Source organism: Phyllobates terribilis, unplaced genomic scaffold (assembly GCF_046119375.1).
Source record: "Phyllobates terribilis strain yellow unplaced genomic scaffold, ASM4611937v1 Scaffold_170__1_contigs__length_4071412, whole genome shotgun sequence".
NCBI lineage: Eukaryota > Metazoa > Chordata > Amphibia > Anura > Dendrobatidae > Phyllobates > Phyllobates terribilis.
The window spans coordinates 506,776-530,097 of record NW_027362930.1 but is presented as its reverse complement, the minus strand read 5'-3'; the positions used below and the strand labels follow the sequence as shown (position 1 = coordinate 530,097).

Here is a 23,322-nt window from a genome sequence, read left to right as displayed (position 1 = left end):
AGGAGCCCTCCTGCTAAGGGTAGACAGCTGCTCGTTCCACCCCACCCCCCGCCTTAATTGGTTCTCCTCCCTTCCAACGGTGTTGAGGTGGGTGGGAACAGCAGGGGGTGAAGGTGCTGTGTTTAAAGAGGTGGAGTTATGGAGATCTAAAACGCGTGGATTGCAGCAGCAGCAAGCCGAAAAGTGCAGGCATGTAAGGGATCTAGAGGTTGACAACATGTCTTCTTAACGGGAGTCCAGGAGCTCATCTCCACAAATGGACTTTTCAGGATCCTTGGGTGGCTCCGTAGTTTGAAACCAATTCTGGTTATCGCTTCTCGGCCTTTTGGCTAAGATCAAGTGTAGTATCTGTTCTTATCAGTTTAATATCTGATACGTCCCCTATCTGGGGACCATATATTAAATGGATTTTTAGAACAGGGAGATGGAAAAAGAGCTTGCTCTGTCCACTCCACGCATTGACCTGGTATTGCAGTATCTCCAGGACCGGTGCACCCCTTCTTTAATGCAGTTTCTAAAATCAGAAAGAATTGAATTCAATGTTTTTTGTTCATTTTGCTTGTTTGTCGGATTTTGGGATGGACTCTTTGGCTTTGCTTTTCTTCTCCTCATTGGATTTTTCATGTTCAAAGTTGCAGAAGCCAGATTACAAGCTCATTTTGGTTCAACTTCAGCAACTGTGCATTGCATTGCCATGTAATGTGATGCAATGCTATCTTTCTAGCTCTCCCTTTTTACTTCCTTTTGGATAAACAGACATATTAGGCAAGCATTTTGGAGCTTTCACCTAAATAACTACAGGTGGTGAGATAAGCTGCACAATATAATTGACCTTTCAGTATATTGTTGCACACACACCATCTATTTAGCAAATGCCCTTGTTATCAACAGCAGCCTTTTAAACTCACCTGAGCTAACAGGTATGTGCGCTGGTTACTCTGCTGCGCTTAAAATTTCTTTTTTGGTTTGCTACAATGCCTTTTCTGAAACGTTGTCTCCTTCTGCTGGAACACTGACTTCTTTCATTTAATGCCTGCAGACTATAAAAGAGAACCCAACCCAAAAAGTTTGGTTGATTAGTCTGTGGCATTCTGTTAAACTGTTGCTTATGGCGGTCTCTGTGAGCTTCTCAGCGACATTCAGCCAGCCAGGTATCCTGCCTGCAGTAGATGGAATGTGGCAATGGAACGCTGGCTGCGCGTGTCATAATAGGCTCTGAGCCTTTATATACCTGTGCACAGCAGCAGCCACCTTCAGTCTGCTGCTGGACAGCCAGCAGCAGCAGCAGCAGGAGAGGTATGTAATCAGGAGCCCTCCTGCTAAGGGTAGACAGCTGCTCGTTCCACCCCACCCCCCGCCTTAATTGGTTCTCCTCCCTTCCAACGGTGTTGAGGCGGGTGGGAACAGCAGGGGGTGAAGGTGCTGTGTTTAAAGAGGTGGAGTTATGCAGATCTAAAACGCGTGGATTGCAGCAGCAGCAAGCCGAAAAGTGCAGGCATGTAAGGGATCTAGAGGTTGACAACATGTCTTCTTAACGGGAGTCCAGGAGCTCATCTCCACAAATGGACTTTTCAGGATCCTTGGGTGGCTCCGTAGTTTGAAACCAATTCTGGTTATCGCTTCTCGGCCTTTTGGCTAAGATCAAGTGTAGTATCTGTTCTTATCAGTTTAATATCTGATACGTCCCCTATCTGGGGACCATATATTAAATGGATTTTTAGAACAGGGAGATGGAAAAAGAGCTTGCTCTGTCCACTCCACGCATTGACCTGGTATTGCAGTATCTCCAGGACCGGTGCACCCCTTCTTTAATGCAGTTTCTAAAATCAGAAAGAATTGAATTCAATGTTTTTTGTTCATTTTGCTTGTTTGTCGGATTTTGGGATGGACTCTTTGGCTTTGCTTTTCTTCTCCTCATTGGATTTTTCATGTTCAAAGTTGCAGAAGCCAGATTACAAGCTCATTTTGGTTCAACTTCAGCAACTGTGCATTGCATTGCCATGTAATGTGATGCAATGCTATCTTTCTAGCTCTCCCTTTTTACTTCCTTTTGGATAAACAGACATATTAGGCAAGCATTTTGGAGCTTTCACCTAAATAACTACAGGTGGTGAGATAAGCTGCACAATATAATTGACCTTTCAGTATATTGTTGCACACACACCATCTATTTAGCAAATGCCCTTGTTATCAACAGCAGCCTTTTAAACTCACCTGAGCTAACAGGAATGTGCGCTGGTTACTCTGCTGCGCTTAAAATTTCTTTTTTGGTTTGCTACAATGCCTTTTCTGAAACGTTGTCTCCTTCTGCTGGAACACTGACTACTTTCATTTAATGCCTGCAGACTATAAAAGAGAACCCAACCCAAAAAGTTTGGTTGATTAGTCTGTGGCATTCTGTTAAACTGTTGCTTATGGCGGTCTCTGTGAGCTTCTCAGCGACATTCAGCCAGCCAGGTATCCTGCCTGCAGTAGATGGAATGTGGCAATGGAACGCTGGCTGCGCGTGTCATAATAGGCTCTGAGCCTTTATATACCTGTGCACAGCAGCAGCCACCTTCAGTCTGCTGCTGGACAGCCAGCAGCAGCAGCAGCAGGAGAGGTATGTAATCAGGAGCCCTCCTGCTAAGGGTAGACAGCTGCTCGTTCCACCCCACCCCCCGCCTTAATTGGTTCTCCTCCCTTCCAACGGTGTTGAGGTGGGTGGGAACAGCAGGGGGTGAAGGTGCTGTGTTTAAAGAGGTGGAGTTATGGAGATCTAAAACGCGTGGATTGCAGCAGCAGCAAGCCGAAAAGTGCAGGCATGTAAGGGATCTAGAGGTTGACAACATGTCTTCTTAACGGGAGTCCAGGAGCTCATCTCCACAAATGGACTTTTCAGGATCCTTGGGTGGCTCCGTAGTTTGAAACCAATTCTGGTTATCGCTTCTCGGCCTTTTGGCTAAGATCAAGTGTAGTATCTGTTCTTATCAGTTTAATATCTGATACGTCCCCTATCTGGGGACCATATATTAAATGGATTTTTAGAACAGGGAGATGGAAAAAGAGCTTGCTCTGTCCACTCCACGCATTGACCTGGTATTGCAGTATCTCCAGGACCGGTGCACCCCTTCTTTAATGCAGTTTCTAAAATCAGAAAGAATTGAATTCAATGTTTTTTGTTCATTTTGCTTGTTTGTCGGATTTTGGGATGGACTCTTTGGCTTTGCTTTTCTTCTCCTCATTGGATTTTTCATGTTCAAAGTTGCAGAAGCCAGATTACAAGCTCATTTTGGTTCAACTTCAGCAACTGTGCATTGCATTGCCATGTAATGTGATGCAATGCTATCTTTCTAGCTCTCCCTTTTTACTTCCTTTTGGATAAACAGACATATTAGGCAAGCATTTTGGAGCTTTCACCTAAATAACTACAGGTGGTGAGATAAGCTGCACAATATAATTGACCTTTCAGTATATTGTTGCACACACACCATCTATTTAGCAAATGCCCTTGTTATCAACAGCAGCCTTTTAAACTCACCTGAGCTAACAGGTATGTGCGCTGGTTACTCTGCTGCGCTTAAAATTTCTTTTTTGGTTTGCTACAATGCCTTTTCTGAAACGTTGTCTCCTTCTGCTGGAACACTGACTTCTTTCATTTAATGCCTGCAGACTATAAAAGAGAACCCAACCCAAAAAGTTTGGTTGATTAGTCTGTGGCATTCTGTTAAACTGTTGCTTATGGCGGTCTCTGTGAGCTTCTCAGCGACATTCAGCCAGCCAGGTATCCTGCCTGCAGTAGATGGAATGTGGCAATGGAACGCTGGCTGCGCGTGTCATAATAGGCTCTGAGCCTTTATATACCTGTGCACAGCAGCAGCCACCTTCAGTCTGCTGCTGGACAGCCAGCAGCAGCAGCAGCAGGAGAGGTATGTAATCAGGAGCCCTCCTGCTAAGGGTAGACAGCTGCTCGTTCCACCCCACCCCCCGCCTTAATTGGTTCTCCTCCCTTCCAACGGTGTTGAGGCGGGTGGGAACAGCAGGGGGTGAAGGTGCTGTGTTTAAAGAGGTGGAGTTATGCAGATCTAAAACGCGTGGATTGCAGCAGCAGCAAGCCGAAAAGTGCAGGCATGTAAGGGATCTAGAGGTTGACAACATGTCTTCTTAACGGGAGTCCAGGAGCTCATCTCCACAAATGGACTTTTCAGGATCCTTGGGTGGCTCCGTAGTTTGAAACCAATTCTGGTTATCGCTTCTCGGCCTTTTGGCTAAGATCAAGTGTAGTATCTGTTCTTATCAGTTTAATATCTGATACGTCCCCTATCTGGGGACCATATATTAAATGGATTTTTAGAACAGGGAGATGGAAAAAGAGCTTGCTCTATCCACTCCACGCATTGACCTGGTATTGCAGTATCTCCAGGACCGGTGCACCCCTTCTTTAATGCAGTTTCTAAAATCAGAAAGAATTGAATTCAATGTTTTTTGTTCATTTTGCTTGTTTGTCGGATTTTGGGATGGACTCTTTGGCTTTGCTTTTCTTCTCCTCATTGGATTTTTCATGTTCAAAGTTGCAGAAGCCAGATTACAAGCTCATTTTGGTTCAACTTCAGCAACTGTGCATTGCATTGCCATGTAATGTGATGCAATGCTATCTTTCTAGCTCTCCCTTTTTACTTCCTTTTGGATAAACAGACATATTAGGCAAGCATTTTGGGGCTTTCACCTAAATAACTACAGGTGGTGAGATAAGCTGCACAATATAATTGACCTTTCAGTATATTGTTGCACACACACCATCTATTTAGCAAATGCCCTTGTTATCAACAGCAGCCTTTTAAACTCACCTGAGCTAACAGGTATGTGCGCTGGTTACTCTGCTGCGCTTAAAATTTCTTTTTTGGTTTGCTACAATGCCTTTTCTGAAACGTTGTCTCCTTCTGCTGGAACACTGACTTCTTTCATTTAATGCCTGCAGACTATAAAAGAGAACCCAACCCAAAAAGTTTGGTTGATTAGTCTGTGGCATTCTGTTAAACTGTTGCTTATGGCGGTCTCTGTGAGCTTCTCAGCGACATTCAGCCAGCCAGGTATCCTGCCTGCAGTAGATGGAATGTGGCAATGGAACGCTGGCTGCGCGTGTCATAATAGGCTCTGAGCCTTTATATACCTGTGCACAGCAGCAGCCACCTTCAGTCTGCTGCTGGACAGCCAGCAGCAGCAGCAGCAGGAGAGGTATGTAATCAGGAGCCCTCCTGCTAAGGGTAGACAGCTGCTCGTTCCACCCCACCCCCCGCCTTAATTGGTTCTCCTCCCTTCCAACGGTGTTGAGGCGGGTGGGAACAGCAGGGGGTGAAGGTGCTGTGTTTAAAGAGGTGGAGTTATGCAGATCTAAAACGCGTGGATTGCAGCAGCAGCAAGCCGAAAAGTGCAGGCATGTAAGGGATCTAGAGGTTGACAACATGTCTTCTTAACGGGAGTCCAGGAGCTCATCTCCACAAATGGACTTTTCAGGATCCTTGGGTGGCTCCGTAGTTTGAAACCAATTCTGGTTATCGCTTCTCGGCCTTTTGGCTAAGATCAAGTGTAGTATCTGTTCTTATCAGTTTAATATCTGATACGTCCCCTATCTGGGGACCATATATTAAATGGATTTTTAGAACAGGGAGATGGAAAAAGAGCTTGCTCTGTCCACTCCACGCATTGACCTGGTATTGCAGTATCTCCAGGACCGGTGCACCCCTTCTTTAATGCAGTTTCTAAAATCAGAAAGAATTGAATTCAATGTTTTTTGTTCATTTTGCTTGTTTGTCGGATTTTGGGATGGACTCTTTGGCTTTGCTTTTTTTCTCCTCATTGGATTTTTCATGTTCAAAGTTGCAGAAGCCAGATTACAAGCTCATTTTGGTTCAACTTCAGCAACTGTGCATTGCATTGCCATGTAATGTGATGCAATGCTATCTTTCTAGCTCTCCCTTTTTACTTCCTTTTGGATAAACAGACATATTAGGCAAGCATTTTGGAGCTTTCACCTAAATAACTACAGGTGGTGAGATAAGCTGCACAATATAATTGACCTTTCAGTATATTGTTGCACACACACCATCTATTTAGCAAATGCCCTTGTTATCAACAGCAGCCTTTTAAACTCACCTGAGCTAACAGGTATGTGCGCTGGTTACTCTGCTGCGCTTAAAATTTCTTTTTTGGTTTGCTACAATGCCTTTTCTGAAACGTTGTCTCCTTCTGCTGGAACACTGACTTCTTTCATTTAATGCCTGCAGACTATAAAAGAGAACCCAACCCAAAAAGTTTGGTTGATTAGTCTGTGGCATTCTGTTAAACTGTTGCTTATGGCGGTCTCTGTGAGCTTCTCAGCGACATTCAGCCAGCCAGGTATCCTGCCTGCAGTAGATGGAATGTGGCAATGGAACGCTGGCTGCGCGTGTCATAATAGGCTCTGAGCCTTTATATACCTGTGCACAGCAGCAGCCACCTTCAGTCTGCTGCTGGACAGCCAGCAGCAGCAGCAGCAGGAGAGGTATGTAATCAGGAGCCCTCCTGCTAAGGGTAGACAGCTGCTCGTTCCACCCCACCCCCCGCCTTAATTGGTTCTCCTCCCTTCCAACGGTGTTGAGGCGGGTGGGAACAGCAGGGGGTGAAGGTGCTGTGTTTAAAGAGGTGGAGTTATGCAGATCTAAAACGCGTGGATTGCAGCAGCAGCAAGCCGAAAAGTGCAGGCATGTAAGGGATCTAGAGGTTGACAACATGTCTTCTTAACGGGAGTCCAGGAGCTCATCTCCACAAATGGACTTTTCCTGATCCTTGGGTGGCTCCGTAGTTTGAAACCAATTCTGGTTATCGCTTCTCGGCCTTTTGGCTAAGATCAAGTGTAGTATCTGTTCTTATCAGTTTAATATCTGATACGTCCCCTATCTGGGGACCATATATTAAATGGATTTTTAGAACAGGGAGATGGAAAAAGAGCTTGCTCTGTCCACTCCACGCATTGACCTGGTATTGCAGTATCTCCAGGACCGGTGCACCCCTTCTTTAATGCAGTTTCTAAAATCAGAAAGAATTGAATTCAATGTTTTTTGTTCATTTTGCTTGTTTGTCGGATTTTGGGATGGACTCTTTGGCTTTGCTTTTCTTCTCCTCATTGGATTTTTCATGTTCAAAGTTGCAGAAGCCAGATTACAAGCTCATTTTGGTTCAACTTCAGCAACTGTGCATTGCATTGCCATGTAATGTGATGCAATGCTATATTTCTAGCTCTCCCTTTTTACTTCCTTTTGGATAAACAGACATATTAGGCAAGCATTTTGGAGCTTTCACCTAAATAACTACAGGTGGTGAGATAAGCTGCACAATATAATTGACCTTTCAGTATATTGTTGCACACACACCATCTATTTAGCAAATGCCCTTGTTATCAACAGCAGCCTTTTAAACTCACCTGAGCTAACAGGTATGTGCGCTGGTTACTCTGCTGCGCTTAAAATTTCTTTTTTGGTTTGCTACAATGCCTTTTCTGAAACGTTGTCTCCTTCTGCTGGAACACTGACTTCTTTCATTTAATGCCTGCAGACTATAAAAGAGAACCCAACCCAAAAAGTTTGGTTGATTAGTCTGTGGCATTCTGTTAAACTGTTGCTTATGGCGGTCTCTGTGAGCTTCTCAGCGACATTCAGCCAGCCAGGTATCCTGCCTGCAGTAGATGGAATGTGGCAATGGAACGCTGGCTGCGCGTGTCATAATAGGCTCTGAGCCTTTTTATACCTGTGCACAGCAGCAGCCACCTTCAGTCTGCTGCTGGACAGCCAGCAGCAGCAGCAGCAGCAGGAGAGGTATGTAATCAGGAGCCCTCCTGCTAAGGGTAGACAGCTGCTCGTTCCACCCCACCCCCCGCCTTAATTGGTTCTCCTCCCTTCCAACGGTGTTGAGGCGGGTGGGAACAGCAGGGGGTGAAGGTGCTGTGTTTAAAGAGGTGGAGTTATGCAGATCTAAAACGCGTGGATTGCAGCAGCAGCAAGCCGAAAAGTGCAGGCATGTAAGGGATCTAGAGGTTGACAACATGTCTTCTTAACGGGAGTCCAGGAGCTCATCTCCACAAATGGACTTTTCAGGATCCTTGGGTGGCTCCGTAGTTTGAAACCAATTCTGGTTATCGCTTCTCGGCCTTTTGGCTAAGATCAAGTGTAGTATCTGTTCTTATGAGTTTAATATCTGATACGTCCCCTAACTGGGGACCATATATTAAATGGATTTTTAGAACAGGGAGATGGAAAAAGAGCTTGCTCTGTCCACTCCACGCATTGACCTGGTATTGCAGTATCTCCAGGACCGGTGCACCCCTTCTTTAATGCAGTTTCTAAAATCAGAAAGAATTGAATTCAATGTTTTTTGTTCATTTTGCTTGTTTGTCGGATTTTGGGATGGACTCTTTGGCTTTGCTTTTCTTCTCCTCATTGGATTTTTCATGTTCAAAGTTGCAGAAGCCAGATTACAAGCTCATTTTGGTTCAACTTCAGCAACTGTGCATTGCATTGCCATGTAATGTGATGCAATGCTATCTTTCTAGCTCTCCCTTTTTACTTCCTTTTGGATAAACAGACATATTAGGCAAGCATTTTGGAGCTTTCACCTAAATAACTACAGGTGGTGAGATAAGCTGCACAATATAATTGACCTTTCAGTATATTGTTGCACACACACCATCTATTTAGCAAATGCCCTTGTTATCAACAGCAGCCTTTTAAACTCACCTGAGCTAACAGGTATGTGCGCTGGTTACTCTGCTGCGCTTAAAATTTCTTTTTTGGTTTGCTACAATGCCTTTTCTGAAACGTTGTCTCCTTCTGCTGGAACACTGACTTCTTTCATTTAATGCCTGCAGACTATAAAAGAGAACCCAACCCAAAAAGTTTGGTTGATTAGTCTGTGGCATTCTGTTAAACTGTTGCTTATGGCGGTCTCTGTGAGCTTCTCAGCGACATTCAGCCAGCCAGGTATCCTGCCTGCAGTAGATGGAATGTGGCAATGGAACGCTGGCTGCGCGTGTCATAATAGGCTCTGAGCCTTTATATACCTGTGCACAGCAGCAGCCACCATCAGTCTGCTGCTGGACAGCCAGCAGCAGCAGCAGCAGGAGAGGTATGTAATCAGGAGCCCTCCTGCTAAGGGTAGACAGCTGCTCGTTCCACCCCACCCCCCGCCTTAATTGGTTCTCCTCCCTTCCAACGGTGTTGAGGCGGGTGGGAACAGCAGGGGGTGAAGGTGCTGTGTTTAAAGAGGTGGAGTTATGCAGATCTAAAACGCGTGGATTGCAGCAGCAGCAAGCCGAAAAGTGCAGGCATGTAAGGGATCTAGAGGTTGACAACATGTCTTCTTAACGGGAGTCCAGGAGCTCATCTCCACAAATGGACTTTTCAGGATCCTTGGGTGGCTCCGTAGTTTGAAACCAATTCTGGTTATCGCTTCTCGGCCTTTTGGCTAAGATCAAGTGTAGTATCTGTTCTTATCAGTTTAATATCTGATACGTCCCCTATCTGGGGACCATATATTAAATGGATTTTAGAACAGGGAGATGGAAAAAGAGCTTGCTCTGTCCACTCCACGCATTGACCTGGTATTGCAGTATCTCCAGGACCGGTGCACCCCTTCTTTAATGCAGTTTCTAAAATCAGAAAGAATTGAATTCAATGTTTTTTGTTCATTTTGCTTGTTTGTCGGATTTTGGGATGGACTCTTTGGCTTTGCTTTTCTTCTCCTCATTGGATTTTTCATGTTCAAAGTTGCAGAAGCCAGATTACAAGCTCATTTTGGTTCAACTTCAGCAACTGTGCATTGCATTGCCATGTAATGTGATGCAATGCTATCTTTCTAGCTCTCCCTTTTTACTTCCTTTTGGATAAACAGACATATTAGGCAAGCATTTTGGAGCTTTCACCTAAATAACTACAGGTGGTGAGATAAGCTGCACAATATAATTGACCTTTCAGTATATTGTTGCACACACACCATCTATTTAGCAAATGCCCTTGTTATCAACAGCAGCCTTTTAAACTCACCTGAGCTAACAGGTATGTGCGCTGGTTACTCTGCTGCGCTTAAAATTTCTTTTTTGGTTTGCTACAATGCCTTTTCTGAAACGTTGTCTCCTTCTGCTGGAACACTGACTTCTTTCATTTAATGCCTGCAGACTATAAAAGAGAACCCAACCCAAAAAGTTTGGTTGATTAGTCTGTGGCATTCTGTTAAACTGTTGCTTATGGCGGTCTCTGTGAGCTTCTCAGCGACATTCAGCCAGCCAGGTATCCTGCCTGCAGTGGATGGAATGTGGCAATGGAACGCTGGCTGCGCGTGTCATAATAGGCTCTGAGCCTTTATATACCTGTGCACAGCAGCAGCCACCATCAGTCTGCTGCTGGACAGCCAGCAGCAGCAGCAGCAGGAGAGGTATGTAATCAGGAGCCCTCCTGCTAAGGGTAGACAGCTGCTCGTTCCACCCCACCCCCCGCCTTAATTGGTTCTCCTCCCTTCCAACGGTGTTGAGGCGGGTGGGAACAGCAGGGGGTGAAGGTGCTGTGTTTAAAGAGGTGGAGTTATGCAGATCTAAAACGCGTGGATTGCAGCAGCAGCAAGCCGAAAAGTGCAGGCATGTAAGGGATCTAGAGGTTGACAACATGTCTTCTTAACGGGAGTCCAGGAGCTCATCTCCACAAATGGACTTTTCAGGATCCTTGGGTGGCTCCGTAGTTTGAAACCAATTCTGGTTATCGCTTCTCGGCCTTTTGGCTAAGATCAAGTGTAGTATCTGTTCTTATCAGTTTAATATCTGATACGTCCCCTATCTGGGGACCATATATTAAATGGATTTTAGAACAGGGAGATGGAAAAAGAGCTTGCTCTGTCCACTCCACGCATTGACCTGGTATTGCAGTATCTCCAGGACCGGTGCACCCCTTCTTTAATGCAGTTTCTAAAATCAGAAAGAATTGAATTCAATGTTTTTTGTTCATTTTGCTTGTTTGTCGGATTTTGGGATGGACTCTTTGGCTTTGCTTTTCTTCTCCTCATTGGATTTTTCATGTTCAAAGTTGCAGAAGCCAGATTACAAGCTCATTTTGGTTCAACTTCAGCAACTGTGCATTGCATTGCCATGTAATGTGATGCAATGCTATCTTTCTAGCTCTCCCTTTTTACTTCCTTTTGGATAAACAGACATATTAGGCAAGCATTTTGGAGCTTTCACCTAAATAACTACAGGTGGTGAGATAAGCTGCACAATATAATTGACCTTTCAGTATATTGTTGCACACACACCATCTATTTAGCAAATGCCCTTGTTATCAACAGCAGCCTTTTAAACTCACCTGAGCTAACAGGTATGTGCGCTGGTTACTCTGCTGCGCTTAAAATTTCTTTTTTGGTTTGCTACAATGCCTTTTCTGAAACGTTGTCTCCTTCTGCTGGAACACTGACTTCTTTCATTTAATGCCTGCAGACTATAAAAGAGAACCCAACCCAAAAAGTTTGGTTGATTAGTCTGTGGCATTCTGTTAAACTGTTGCTTATGGCGGTCTCTGTGAGCTTCTCAGCGACATTCAGCCAGCCAGGTATCCTGCCTGCAGTAGATGGAATGTGGCAATGGAACGCTGGCTGCGCGTGTCATAATAGGCTCTGAGCCTTTATATACCTGTGCACAGCAGCAGCCACCTTCAGTCTGCTGCTGGACAGCCAGCAGCAGCAGCAGCAGGAGAGGTATGTAATCAGGAGCCCTCCTGCTAAGGGTAGACAGCTGCTCGTTCCACCCCACCCCCCGCCTTAATTGGTTCTCCTCCCTTCCAACGGTGTTGAGGCGGGTGGGAACAGCAGGGGGTGAAGGTGCTGTGTTTAAAGAGGTGGAGTTATGCAGATCTAAAACGCGTGGATTGCAGCAGCAGCAAGCCGAAAAGTGCAGGCATGTAAGGGATCTAGAGGTTGACAACATGTCTTCTTAACGGGAGTCCAGGAGCTCATCTCCACAAATGGACTTTTCAGGATCCTTGGGTGGCTCCGTAGTTTGAAACCAATTCTGGTTATCGCTTCTCGGCCTTTTGGCTAAGATCAAGTGTAGTATCTGTTCTTATCAGTTTAATATCTGATACGTCCCCTATCTGGGGACCATATATTAAATGGATTTTTAGAACAGGGAGATGGAAAAAGAGCTTGCTCTGTCCACTCCACGCATTGACCTGGTATTGCAGTATCTCCAGGACCGGTGCACCCCTTCTTTAATGCAGTTTCTAAAATCAGAAAGAATTGAATTCAATGTTTTTTGTTCATTTTGCTTGTTTGTCGGATTTTGGGATGGACTCTTTGGCTTTGCTTTTCTTCTCCTCATTGGATTTTTCATGTTCAAAGTTGCAGAAGCCAGATTACAAGCTCATTTTGGTTCAACTTCAGCAACTGTGCATTGCATTGCCATGTAATGTGATGCAATGCTATCTTTCTAGCTCTCCCTTTTTACTTCCTTTTGGATAAACAGACATATTAGGCAAGCATTTTGGAGCTTTCACCTAAATAACTACAGGTGGTGAGATAAGCTGCACAATATAATTGACCTTTCAGTATATTGTTGCACACACACCATCTATTTAGCAAATGCCCTTGTTATCAACAGCAGCCTTTTAAACTCACCTGAGCTAACAGGTATGTGCGCTGGTTACTCTGCTGCGCTTAAAATTTCTTTTTTGGTTTGCTACAATGCCTTTTCTGAAACGTTGTCTCCTTCTGCTGGAACACTGACTTCTTTCATTTAATGCCTGCAGACTATAAAAGAGAACCCAACCCAAAAAGTTTGGTTGATTAGTCTGTGGCATTCTGTTAAACTGTTGCTTATGGCGGTCTCTGTGAGCTTCTCAGCGACATTCAGCCAGCCAGGTATCCTGCCTGCAGTAGATGGAATGTGGCAATGGAACGCTGGCTGCGCGTGTCATAATAGGCTCTGAGCCTTTATATACCTGTGCACAGCAGCAGCCACCATCAGTCTGCTGCTGGACAGCCAGCAGCAGCAGCAGCAGGAGAGGTATGTAATCAGGAGCCCTCCTGCTAAGGGTAGACAGCTGCTCGTTCCACCCCACCCCCCGCCTTAATTGGTTCTCCTCCCTTCCAACGGTGTTGAGGCGGGTGGGAACAGCAGGGGGTGAAGGTGCTGTGTTTAAAGAGGTGGAGTTATGCAGATCTAAAACGCGTGGATTGCAGCAGCAGCAAGCCGAAAAGTGCAGGCATGTAAGGGATCTAGAGGTTGACAACATGTCTTCTTAACGGGAGTCCAGGAGCTCATCTCCACAAATGGACTTTTCAGGATCCTTGGGTGGCTCCGTAGTTTGAAACCAATTCTGGTTATCGCTTCTCGGCCTTTTGGCTAAGATCAAGTGTAGTATCTGTTCTTATCAGTTTAATATCTGATACGTCCCCTATCTGGGGACCATATATTAAATGGATTTTTAGAACAGGGAGATGGAAAAAGAGCTTGCTCTGTCCACTCCACGCATTGACCTGGTATTGCAGTATCTCCAGGACCGGTGCACCCCTTCTTTAATGCAGTTTCTAAAATCAGAAAGAATTGAATTCAATGTTTTTTGTTCATTTTGCTTGTTTGTCGGATTTTGGGATGGACTCTTTGGCTTTGCTTTTCTTCTCCTCATTGGATTTTTCATGTTCAAAGTTGCAGAAGCCAGATTACAAGCTCATTTTGGTTCAACTTCAGCAACTGTGCATTGCATTGCCATGTAATGTGATGCAATGCTATCTTTCTAGCTCTCCCTTTTTACTTCCTTTTGGATAAACAGACATATTAGGCAAGCATTTTGGAGCTTTCACCTAAATAACTACAGGTGGTGAGATAAGCTGCACAATATAATTGACCTTTCAGTATATTGTTGCACACACACCATCTATTTAGCAAATGCCCTTGTTATCAACAGCAGCCTTTTAAACTCATCTGAGCTAACAGGTATGTGCGCTGGTTACTCTGCTGCGCTTAAAATTTCTTTTTTGGTTTGCTACAATGCCTTTTCTGAAACGTTGTCTCCTTCTGCTGGAACACTGACTTCTTTCATTTAATGCCTGCAGACTATAAAAGAGAACCCAACCCAAAAAGTTTGGTTGATTAGTCTGTGGCATTCTGTTAAACTGTTGCTTATGGCGGTCTCTGTGAGCTTCTCAGCGACATTCAGCCAGCCAGGTATCCTGCCTGCAGTAGATGGAATGTGGCAATGGAACGCTGGCTGCGCGTGTCATAATAGGCTCTGAGCCTTTATATACCTGTGCACAGCAGCAGCCACCTTCAGTCTGCTGCTGGACAGCCAGCAGCAGCAGCAGCAGGAGAGGTATGTAATCAGGAGCCCTCCTGCTAAGGGTAGACAGCTGCTCGTTCCACCCCACCCCCCGCCTTAATTGGTTCTCCTCCCTTCCAACGGTGTTGAGGCAGGTGGGAACAGCAGGGGGTGAAGGTGCTGTGTTTAAAGAGGTGGAGTTATGCAGATCTAAAACGCGTGGATTGCAGCAGCAGCAAGCCGAAAAGTGCAGGCATGTAAGGGATCTAGAGGTTGACAACATGTCTTCTTAACGGGAGTCCAGGAGCTCATCTCCACAAATGGACTTTTCAGGATCCTTGGGTGGCTCCGTAGTTTGAAACCAATTCTGGTTATCGCTTCTCGGCCTTTTGGCTAAGATCAAGTGTAGTATCTGTTCTTATCAGTTTAATATCTGATACGTCCCCTATCTGGGGACCATATATTAAATGGATTTTTAGAACAGGGAGATGGAAAAAGAGCTTGCTCTGTCCACTCCACGCATTGACCTGGTATTGCAGTATCTCCAGGACCGGTGCACCCCTTCTTTAATGCAGTTTCTAAAATCAGAAAGAATTGAATTCAATGTTTTTTGTTCATTTTGCTTGTTTGTCGGATTTTGGGATGGACTCTTTGGCTTTGCTTTTCTTCTCCTCATTGGATTTTTCATGTTCAAAGTTGCAGAAGCCAGATTACAAGCTCATTTTGGTTCAACTTCAGCAACTGTGCATTGCATTGCCATGTAATGTGATGCAATGCTATCTTTCTAGCTCTCCCTTTTTACTTCCTTTTGGATAAACAGACATATTAGGCAAGCATTTTGGAGCTTTCACCTAAATAACTACAGGTGGTGAGATAAGCTGCACAATATAATTGACCTTTCAGTATATTGTTGCACACACACCATCTATTTAGCAAATGCCCTTGTTATCAACAGCAGCCTTTTAAACTCACCTGAGCTAACAGGTATGTGCGCTGGTTACTCTGCTGCGCTTAAAATTTCTTTTTTGGTTTGCTACAATGCCTTTTCTGAAACGTTGTCTCCTTCTGCTGGAACACTGACTTCTTTCATTTAATGCCTGCAGACTATAAAAGAGAACCCAACCCAAAAAGTTTGGTTGATTAGTCTGTGGCATTCTGTTAAACTGTTGCTTATGGCGGTCTCTGTGAGCTTCTCAGCGACATTCAGCCAGCCAGGTATCCTGCCTGCAGTAGATGGAATGTGGCAATGGAACGCTGGCTGCGCGTGTCATAATAGGCTCTGAGCCTTTATATACCTGTGCACAGCAGCAGCCACCATCAGTCTGCTGCTGGACAGCCAGCAGCAGCAGCAGCAGGAGAGGTATGTAATCAGGAGCCCTCCTGCTAAGGGTAGACAGCTGCTCGTTCCACCCCACCCCCCGCCTTAATTGGTTCTCCTCCCTTCCAACGGTGTTGAGGCGGGTGGGAACAGCAGGGGGTGAAGGTGCTGTGTTTAAAGAGGTGGAGTTATGCAGATCTAAAACGCGTGGATTGCAGCAGCAGCAAGCCGAAAAGTGCAGGCATGTAAGGGATCTAGAGGTTGACAACATGTCTTCTTAACGGGAGTCCAGGAGCTCATCTCCACAAATGGACTTTTCAGGATCCTTGGGTGGCTCCGTAGTTTGAAACCAATTCTGGTTATCGCTTCTCGGCCTTTTGGCTAAGATCAAGTGTAGTATCTGTTCTTATCAGTTTAATATCTGATACGTCCCCTATCTGGGGACCATATATTAAATGGATTTTTAGAACAGGGAGATGGAAAAAGAGCTTGCTCTGTCCACTCCACGCATTGACCTGGTATTGCAGTATCTCCAGGACCGGTGCACCCCTTCTTTAATGCAGTTTCTAAAATCAGAAAGAATTGAATTCAATGTTTTTTGTTCATTTTGCTTGTTTGTCGGATTTTGGGATGGACTCTTTGGCTTTGCTTTTCTTCTCCTCATTGGATTTTTCATGTTCAAAGTTGCAGAAGCCAGATTACAAGCTCATTTTGGTTCAACTTCAGCAACTGTGCATTGCATTGCCATGTAATGTGATGCAATGCTATCTTTCTAGCTCTCCCTTTTTACTTCCTTTTGGATAAACAGACATATTAGGCAAGCATTTTGGAGCTTTCACCTAAATAACTACAGGTGGTGAGATAAGCTGCACAATATAATTGACCTTTCAGTATATTGTTGCACACACACCATCTATTTAGCAAATGCCCTTGTTATCAACAGCAGCCTTTTAAACTCACCTGAGCTAACAGGTATGTGCGCTGGTTACTCTGCTGCGCTTAAAATTTCTTTTTTGGTTTGCTACAATGCCTTTTCTGAAACGTTGTCTCCTTCTGCTGGAACACTGACTTCTTTCATTTAATGCCTGCAGACTATAAAAGAGAACCCAACCCAAAAAGTTTGGTTGATTAGTCTGTGGCATTCTGTTAAACTGTTGCTTATGGCGGTCTCTGTGAGCTTCTCAGCGACATTCAGCCAGCCAGGTATCCTGCCTGCAGTAGATGGAATGTGGCAATGGAACGCTGGCTGCGCGTGTCATAATAGGCTCTGAGCCTTTATATACCTGTGCACAGCAGCAGCCACCTTCAGTCTGCTGCTGGACAGCCAGCAGCAGCAGCAGCAGGAGAGGTATGTAATCAGGAGCCCTCCTGCTAAGGGTAGACAGCTGCTCGTTCCACCCCACCCCCCGCCTTAATTGGTTCTCCTCCCTTCCAACGGTGTTGAGGCGGGTGGGAACAGCAGGGGGTGAAGGTGCTGTGTTTAAAGAGGTGGAGTTATGCAGATCTAAAACGCGTGGATTGCAGCAGCAGCAAGCCGAAAAGTGCAGGCATGTAAGGGATCTAGAGGTTGACAACATGTCTTCTTAACGGGAGTCCAGGAGCTCATCTCCACAAATGGACTTTTCAGGATCCTTGGGTGGCTCCGTAGTTTGAAACCAATTCTGGTTATCGCTTCTCGGCCTTTTGGCTAAGATCAAGTGTAGTATCTGTTCTTATCAGTTTAATATCTGATACGTCCCCTATCTGGGGACCATATATTAAATGGATTTTTAGAACAGGGAGATGGAAAAAGAGCTTGCTCTGTCCACTCCACGCATTGACCTGGTATTGCAGTATCTCCAGGACCGGTGCACCCCTTCTTTAATGCAGTTTCTAAAATCAGAAAGAATTGAATTCAATGTTTTTTGTTCATTTTGCTTGTTTGTCGGATTTTGGGATGGACTCTTTGGCTTTGCTTTTCTTCTCCTCATTGGATTTTTCATGTTCAAAGTTGCAGAAGCCAGATTACAAGCTCATTTTGGTTCAACTTCAGCAACTGTGCATTGCATTGCCATGTAATGTGATGCAATGCTATCTTTCTAGCTCTCCCTTTTTACTTCCTTTTGGATAAACAGACATATTAGGCAAGCATTTTGGAGCTTTCACCTAAATAACTACAGGTGGTGAGATAAGCTGCACAATATAATTGACCTTTCAGTATATTGTTGCACACACACCATCTATTTAGCAAATGCCCTTGTTATCAACAGCAGCCTTTTAAACTCACCTGAGCTAACAGGTATGTGCGCTGGTTACTCTGCTGCGCTTAAAATTTCTTTTTTGGTTTGCTACAATGCCTTTTCTGAAACGTTGTCTCCTTCTGCTGGAACACTGACTTCTTTCATTTAATGCCTGCAGACTATAAAAGAGAACCCAACCCAAAAAGTTTGGTTGATTAGTCTGTGGCATTCTGTTAAACTGTTGCTTATGGCGGTCTCTGTGAGCTTCTCAGCGACATTCAGCCAGCCAGGTATCCTGCCTGCAGTAGATGGAATGTGGCAATGGAACGCTGGCTGCGCGTGTCATAATAGGCTCTGAGCCTTTATATACCTGTGCACAGCAGCAGCCACCTTCAGTCTGCTGCTGGACAGCCAGCAGCAGCAGCAGCAGGAGAGGTATGTAATCAGGAGCCCTCCTGCTAAGGGTAGACAGCTGCTCGTTCCACCCCACCCCCCGCCTTAATTGGTTCTCCTCCCTTCCAACGGTGTTGAGGCGGGTGGGAACAGCAGGGGGTGAAGGTGCTGTGTTTAAAGAGGTGGAGTTATGCAGATCTAAAACGCGTGGATTGCAGCAGCAGCAAGCCGAAAAGTGCAGGCATGTAAGGGATCTAGAGGTTGACAACATGTCTTCTTAACGGGAGTCCAGGAGCTCATCTCCACAAATGGACTTTTCAGGATCCTTGGGTGGCTCCGTAGTTTGAAACCAATTCTGGTTATCGCTTCTCGGCCTTTTGGCTAAGATCAAGTGTAGTATCTTTCGAAAAGGCGGTTTTGGATGTTGGCCGCCCTAGTAGATTGATACATTATGCACACTGGGGCTTAGGCGCTTGTTAGTACGCCAGTTGGCTAATATAGTCATCTGGTGGAAAGCATGGCCCCCCAGGATCGACGCCATTGGGCCGGGGAAGATCGAAAGCCCGAAGTGTGAAGTGCCCCAGGAGTGGTGACCCTGGGGTGCCTTAACTCACTGGGATTGGGAACCCCACTTGAGTTTATGGCATATTTGCACTAGCACTTCAATATTTCTTTCTTCACACACACCCTTATTCCGGGCCTTCTGGCCTTAGGATGGGGAATTTTTCAATTCCCGGTCGAAGGTCCGGGCAGTATTATACTGTGAAACCTTCACTATTTATTTAATTTTTTTTGTCACTGTGTGTCCACTTTTTCACGTGTGTCCACGTCCTTACTAGGATTTTGTCGGGATGCGGTTCCCTTACGGGTTCCTCTCTTGGCAGGTCTAGGGGGGGAGTGTGTGGCCATCAGGTTCCGCTCCCCCCTGAACCCCCCTGGCTCTCCTCTTTCGGGAGGAGAGCGTTGTTGGCTCCCCTCTTCCGGGAGGGGAGCACAGTCTTTGGCTCCCAGTGCCTTGCTCGGGTGAGAACTCGGGCAGGTATTGGGGGTAAGATTGGGTCGCCTCTGGCTCCGGCTGGAGGTGGCTATTTGTCCCTGTTCCTCGCTGTGGCCTTCTGGCTCGGAGGGACGGGGAATGGTTTGGGGGACCCTTCTCCTTTTGGAGAGGGTTTCAAGAAGATCAGCATCCTAGTGCACTTTTTTTGTGGCACTTGTCACTTTTTTAAGCGCACTCGGGTTTTGTACACGAATTCGGGCTTTCGATAAAAAAAAAAATCTGTTCTTATCAGTTTAATATCTGATACGTCCCCTATCTGGGGACCATATATTAAATGGATTTTTAGAACAGGGAGATGGAAAAAGAGCTTGCTCTGTCCACTCCACGCATTGACCTGGTATTGCAGTATCTCCAGGACCGGTGCACCCCTTCTTTAATGCAGTTTCTAAAATCAGAAAGAATTGAATTCAATGTTTTTTGTTCATTTTGCTTGTTTGTCGGATTTTGGGATGGACTCTTTGGCTTTGCTTTTCTTCTCCTCATTGGATTTTTCATGTTCAAAGTTGCAGAAGCCAGATTACAAGCTCATTTTGGTTCAACTTCAGCAACTGTGCATTGCATTGCCATGTAATGTGATGCAATGCTATCTTTCTAGCTCTCCCTTTTTACTTCCTTTTGGATAAACAGACATATTAGGCAAGCATTTTGGAGCTTTCACCTAAATAACTACAGGTGGTGAGATAAGCTGCACAATATAATTGACCTTTCAGTATATTGTTGCACACACACCATCTATTTAGCAAATGCCCTTGTTATCAACAGCAGCATTTTAAACTCACCTGAGCTAACAGGTATGTGCGCTGGTTACTCTGCTGCGCTTAAAATTTCTTTTTTGGTTTGCTACAATGCCTTTTCTGAAACGTTGTCTCCTTCTGCTGGAACACTGACTTCTTTCATTTAATGCCTGCAGACTATAAAAGAGAACCCAACCCAAAAAGTTTGGTTGATTAGTCTGTGGCATTCTGTTAAACTGTTGCTTATGGCGGTCTCTGTGAGCTTCTCAGCGACATTCAGCCAGCCAGGTATCCTGCCTGCAGTAGATGGAATGTGGCAATGGAACGCTGGCTGCGCGTGTCATAATAGGCTCTGAGCCTTTATATACCTGTGCACAGCAGCAGCCACCTTCAGTCTGCTGCTGGACAGCCAGCAGCAGCAGCAGCAGGAGAGGTATGTAATCAGGAGCCCTCCTGCTAAGGGTAGACAGCTGCTCGTTCCACCCCACCCCCCGCCTTAATTGGTTCTCCTCCCTTCCAACGGTGTTGAGGCGGGTGGGAACAGCAGGGGGTGAAGGTGCTGTGTTTAAAGAGGTGGAGTTATGCAGATCTAAAACGCGTGGATTGCAGCAGCAGCAAGCCGAAAAGTGCAGGCATGTAAGGGATCTAGAGGTTGACAACATGTCTTCTTAACGGGAGTCCAGGAGCTCATCTCCACAAATGGACTTTTCAGGATCCTTGGGTGGCTCCGTAGTTTGAAACCAATTCTGGTTATCGCTTCTCGGCCTTTTGGCTAAGATCAAGTGTAGTATCTGTTCTTATCAGTTTAATATCTGATACGTCCCCTATCTGGGGACCATATATTAAATGGATTTTTAGAACAGGGAGATGGAAAAAGAGCTTGCTCTGTCCACTCCATGCATTGACCTGGTATTGCAGTATCTCCAGGACCGGTGCACCCCTTCTTTAATGCAGTTTCTAAAATCAGAAAGAATTGAATTCAATGTTTTTTGTTCATTTTGCTTGTTTGTCGGATTTTGGGATGGACTCTTTGGCTTTGCTTTTCTTCTCCTCATTGGATTTTTCATGTTCAAAGTTGCAGAAGCCAGATTACAAGCTCATTTTGGTTCAACTTCAGCAACTGTGCATTGCATTGCCATGTAATGTGATGCAATGCTATCTTTCTAGCTCTCCCTTTTTACTTCCTTTTGGATAAACAGACATATTAGGCAAGCATTTTGGAGCTTTCACCTAAATAACTACAGGTGGTGAGATAAGCTGCACAATATAATTGACCTTTCAGTATATTGTTGCACACACACCATCTATTTAGCAAATGCCCTTGTTATCAACAGCAGCCTTTTAAACTCACCTGAGCTAACAGGTATGTGCGCTGGTTACTCTGCTGCGCTTAAAATTTCTTTTTTGGTTTGCTACAATGCCTTTTCTGAAACGTTGTCTCCTTCTGCTGGAACACTGACTTCTTTCATTTAATGCCTGCAGACTATAAAAGAGAACCCAACCCAAAAAGTTTGGTTGATTAGTCTGTGGCATTCTGTTAAACTGTTGCTTATGGCGGTCTCTGTGAGCTTCTCAGCGACATTCAGCCAGCCAGGTATCCTGCCTGCAGTAGATGGAATGTGGCAATGGAACGCTGGCTGCGCGTGTCATAATAGGCTCTGAGCCTTTATATACCTGTGCACAGCAGCAGCCACCTTCAGTCTGCTGCTGGACAGCCAGCAGCAGCAGCAGCAGGAGAGGTATGTAATCAGGAGCCCTCCTGCTAAGGGTAGACAGCTGCTCGTTCCACCCCACCCCCCGCCTTAATTGGTTCTCCTCCCTTCCAACGGTGTTGAGGCGGGTGGGAACAGCAGGGGGTGAAGGTGCTGTGTTTAAAGAGGTGGAGTTATGCAGATCTAAAACGCGTGGATTGCAGCAGCAGCAAGCCGAAAAGTGCAGGCATGTAAGGGATCTAGAGGTTGACAACATGTCTTCTTAACGGGAGTCCAGGAGCTCATCTCCACAAATGGACTTTTCAGGATCCTTGGGTGGCTCCGTAGTTTGAAACCAATTCTGGTTATCGCTTCTCGGCCTTTTGGCTAAGATCAAGTGTAGTATCTGTTCTTATCAGTTTAATATCTGATACGTCCCCTATCTGGGGACCATATATTAAATGGATTTTTAGAACAGGGAGATGGAAAAAGAGCTTGCTCTGTCCACTCCACGCATTGACCTGGTATTGCAGTATCTCCAGGACCGGTGCACCCCTTCTTTAATGCAGTTTCTAAAATCAGAAAGAATTGAATTCAATGTTTTTTGTTCATTTTGCTTGTTTGTCGGATTTTGGGATGGACTCTTTGGCTTTGCTTTTCTTCTCCTCATTGGATTTTTCATGTTCAAAGTTGCAGAAGCCAGATTACAAGCTCATTTTGGTTCAACTTCAGCAACTGTGCATTGCATTGCCATGTAATGTGATGCAATGCTATCTTTCTAGCTCTCCCTTTTTACTTCCTTTTGGATAAACAGACATATTAGGCAAGCATTTTGGAGCTTTCACCTAAATAACTACAGGTGGTGAGATAAGCTGCACAATATAATTGACCTTTCAGTATATTGTTGCACACACACCATCTATTTAGCAAATGCCCTTGTTATCAACAGCAGCCTTTTAAACTCACCTGAGCTAACAGGTATGTGCGCTGGTTACTCTGCTGTGCTTAAAATTTCTTTTTTGGTTTGCTACAATGCCTTTTCTGAAACGTTGTCTCCTTCTGCTGGAACACTGACTTCTTTCATTTAATGCCTGCAGACTATAAAAGAGAACCCAACCCAAAAAGTTTGGTTGATTAGTCTGTGGCATTCTGTTAAACTGTTGCTTATGGCGGTCTCTGTGAGCTTCTCAGCGACATTCAGCCAGCCAGGTATCCTGCCTGCAGTAGATGGAATGTGGCAATGGAACGCTGGCTGCGCGTGTCATAATAGGCTCTGAGCCTTTATATACCTGTGCACAGCAGCAGCCACCTTCAGTCTGCTGCTGGACAGCCAGCAGCAGCAGCAGCAGGAGAGGTATGTAATCAGGAGCCCTCCTGCTAAGGGTAGACAGCTGCTCGTTCCACCCCACCCCCCGCCTTAATTGGTTCTCCTCCCTTCCAACGGTGTTGAGGCGGGTGGGAACAGCAGGGGGTGAAGGTGCTGTGTTTAAAGAGGTGGAGTTATGCAGATCTAAAACGCGTGGATTGCAGCAGCAGCAAGCCGAAAAGTGCAGGCATGTAAGGGATCTAGAGGTTGACAACATGTCTTCTTAACGGGAGTCCAGGAG

At 45.3% G+C, this 23,322-nt stretch overlaps 17 non-coding genes and 1 pseudogene across 17 annotated transcripts; all 18 read left to right on the top strand.

Moving 5' to 3' along the window:
* Positions 1-309: 309 nt before the first annotated feature.
* Positions 310-500, top strand: LOC141211906 (U2 spliceosomal RNA). The gene has a single exon (XR_012281729.1). It is a non-coding gene; the product is annotated as a U2 spliceosomal RNA (small nuclear RNA).
* Positions 501-1,615: 1,115 nt separating this feature from the next.
* Positions 1,616-1,806, top strand: LOC141211902 (U2 spliceosomal RNA). Its single transcript, XR_012281728.1, has one exon. It is a non-coding gene; the product is annotated as a U2 spliceosomal RNA (small nuclear RNA).
* A 1,115-nt stretch (positions 1,807-2,921) lies between these two features.
* Positions 2,922-3,112, top strand: LOC141211891 (U2 spliceosomal RNA). Its single transcript, XR_012281727.1, has one exon. It is a non-coding gene; the product is annotated as a U2 spliceosomal RNA (small nuclear RNA).
* Positions 3,113-4,227: 1,115 nt separating this feature from the next.
* LOC141212074 (U2 spliceosomal RNA) lies at positions 4,228-4,418 on the top strand. The gene has a single exon (XR_012281892.1). It is a non-coding gene; the product is annotated as a U2 spliceosomal RNA (small nuclear RNA).
* A 1,115-nt stretch (positions 4,419-5,533) lies between these two features.
* Positions 5,534-5,724, top strand: LOC141211879 (U2 spliceosomal RNA). The gene has a single exon (XR_012281726.1). It is a non-coding gene; the product is annotated as a U2 spliceosomal RNA (small nuclear RNA).
* A 1,115-nt stretch (positions 5,725-6,839) lies between these two features.
* On the top strand, positions 6,840-7,030 carry LOC141211868 (U2 spliceosomal RNA). The gene has a single exon (XR_012281725.1). It is a non-coding gene; the product is annotated as a U2 spliceosomal RNA (small nuclear RNA).
* Positions 7,031-8,148: 1,118 nt separating this feature from the next.
* LOC141211570 (U2 spliceosomal RNA) lies at positions 8,149-8,339 on the top strand. Its single transcript, XR_012281541.1, has one exon. It is a non-coding gene; the product is annotated as a U2 spliceosomal RNA (small nuclear RNA).
* A 1,115-nt stretch (positions 8,340-9,454) lies between these two features.
* On the top strand, positions 9,455-9,644 carry LOC141211563 (U2 spliceosomal RNA). The gene has a single exon (XR_012281534.1). It is a non-coding gene; the product is annotated as a U2 spliceosomal RNA (small nuclear RNA).
* A 1,115-nt stretch (positions 9,645-10,759) lies between these two features.
* LOC141211562 (U2 spliceosomal RNA) lies at positions 10,760-10,949 on the top strand. Its single transcript, XR_012281533.1, has one exon. It is a non-coding gene; the product is annotated as a U2 spliceosomal RNA (small nuclear RNA).
* Positions 10,950-12,064: 1,115 nt separating this feature from the next.
* LOC141211856 (U2 spliceosomal RNA) lies at positions 12,065-12,255 on the top strand. The gene has a single exon (XR_012281723.1). It is a non-coding gene; the product is annotated as a U2 spliceosomal RNA (small nuclear RNA).
* A 1,115-nt stretch (positions 12,256-13,370) lies between these two features.
* LOC141211844 (U2 spliceosomal RNA) lies at positions 13,371-13,561 on the top strand. The gene has a single exon (XR_012281722.1). It is a non-coding gene; the product is annotated as a U2 spliceosomal RNA (small nuclear RNA).
* Positions 13,562-14,676: 1,115 nt separating this feature from the next.
* LOC141211832 (U2 spliceosomal RNA) lies at positions 14,677-14,867 on the top strand. The gene has a single exon (XR_012281721.1). It is a non-coding gene; the product is annotated as a U2 spliceosomal RNA (small nuclear RNA).
* Positions 14,868-15,982: 1,115 nt separating this feature from the next.
* Positions 15,983-16,173, top strand: LOC141211821 (U2 spliceosomal RNA). Its single transcript, XR_012281720.1, has one exon. It is a non-coding gene; the product is annotated as a U2 spliceosomal RNA (small nuclear RNA).
* Positions 16,174-17,288: 1,115 nt separating this feature from the next.
* LOC141211809 (U2 spliceosomal RNA) lies at positions 17,289-17,479 on the top strand. Its single transcript, XR_012281719.1, has one exon. It is a non-coding gene; the product is annotated as a U2 spliceosomal RNA (small nuclear RNA).
* Positions 17,480-18,594: 1,115 nt separating this feature from the next.
* Positions 18,595-18,686, top strand: LOC141211857 (U2 spliceosomal RNA; annotated as a pseudogene).
* A 792-nt stretch (positions 18,687-19,478) lies between these two features.
* Positions 19,479-19,661, top strand: LOC141211620 (U2 spliceosomal RNA). The gene has a single exon (XR_012281588.1). It is a non-coding gene; the product is annotated as a U2 spliceosomal RNA (small nuclear RNA).
* Positions 19,662-20,776: 1,115 nt separating this feature from the next.
* LOC141211426 (U2 spliceosomal RNA) lies at positions 20,777-20,967 on the top strand. Its single transcript, XR_012281401.1, has one exon. It is a non-coding gene; the product is annotated as a U2 spliceosomal RNA (small nuclear RNA).
* A 1,115-nt stretch (positions 20,968-22,082) lies between these two features.
* LOC141211797 (U2 spliceosomal RNA) lies at positions 22,083-22,273 on the top strand. Its single transcript, XR_012281714.1, has one exon. It is a non-coding gene; the product is annotated as a U2 spliceosomal RNA (small nuclear RNA).
* The last annotated feature ends 1,049 nt before the right edge of the window (positions 22,274-23,322 follow it).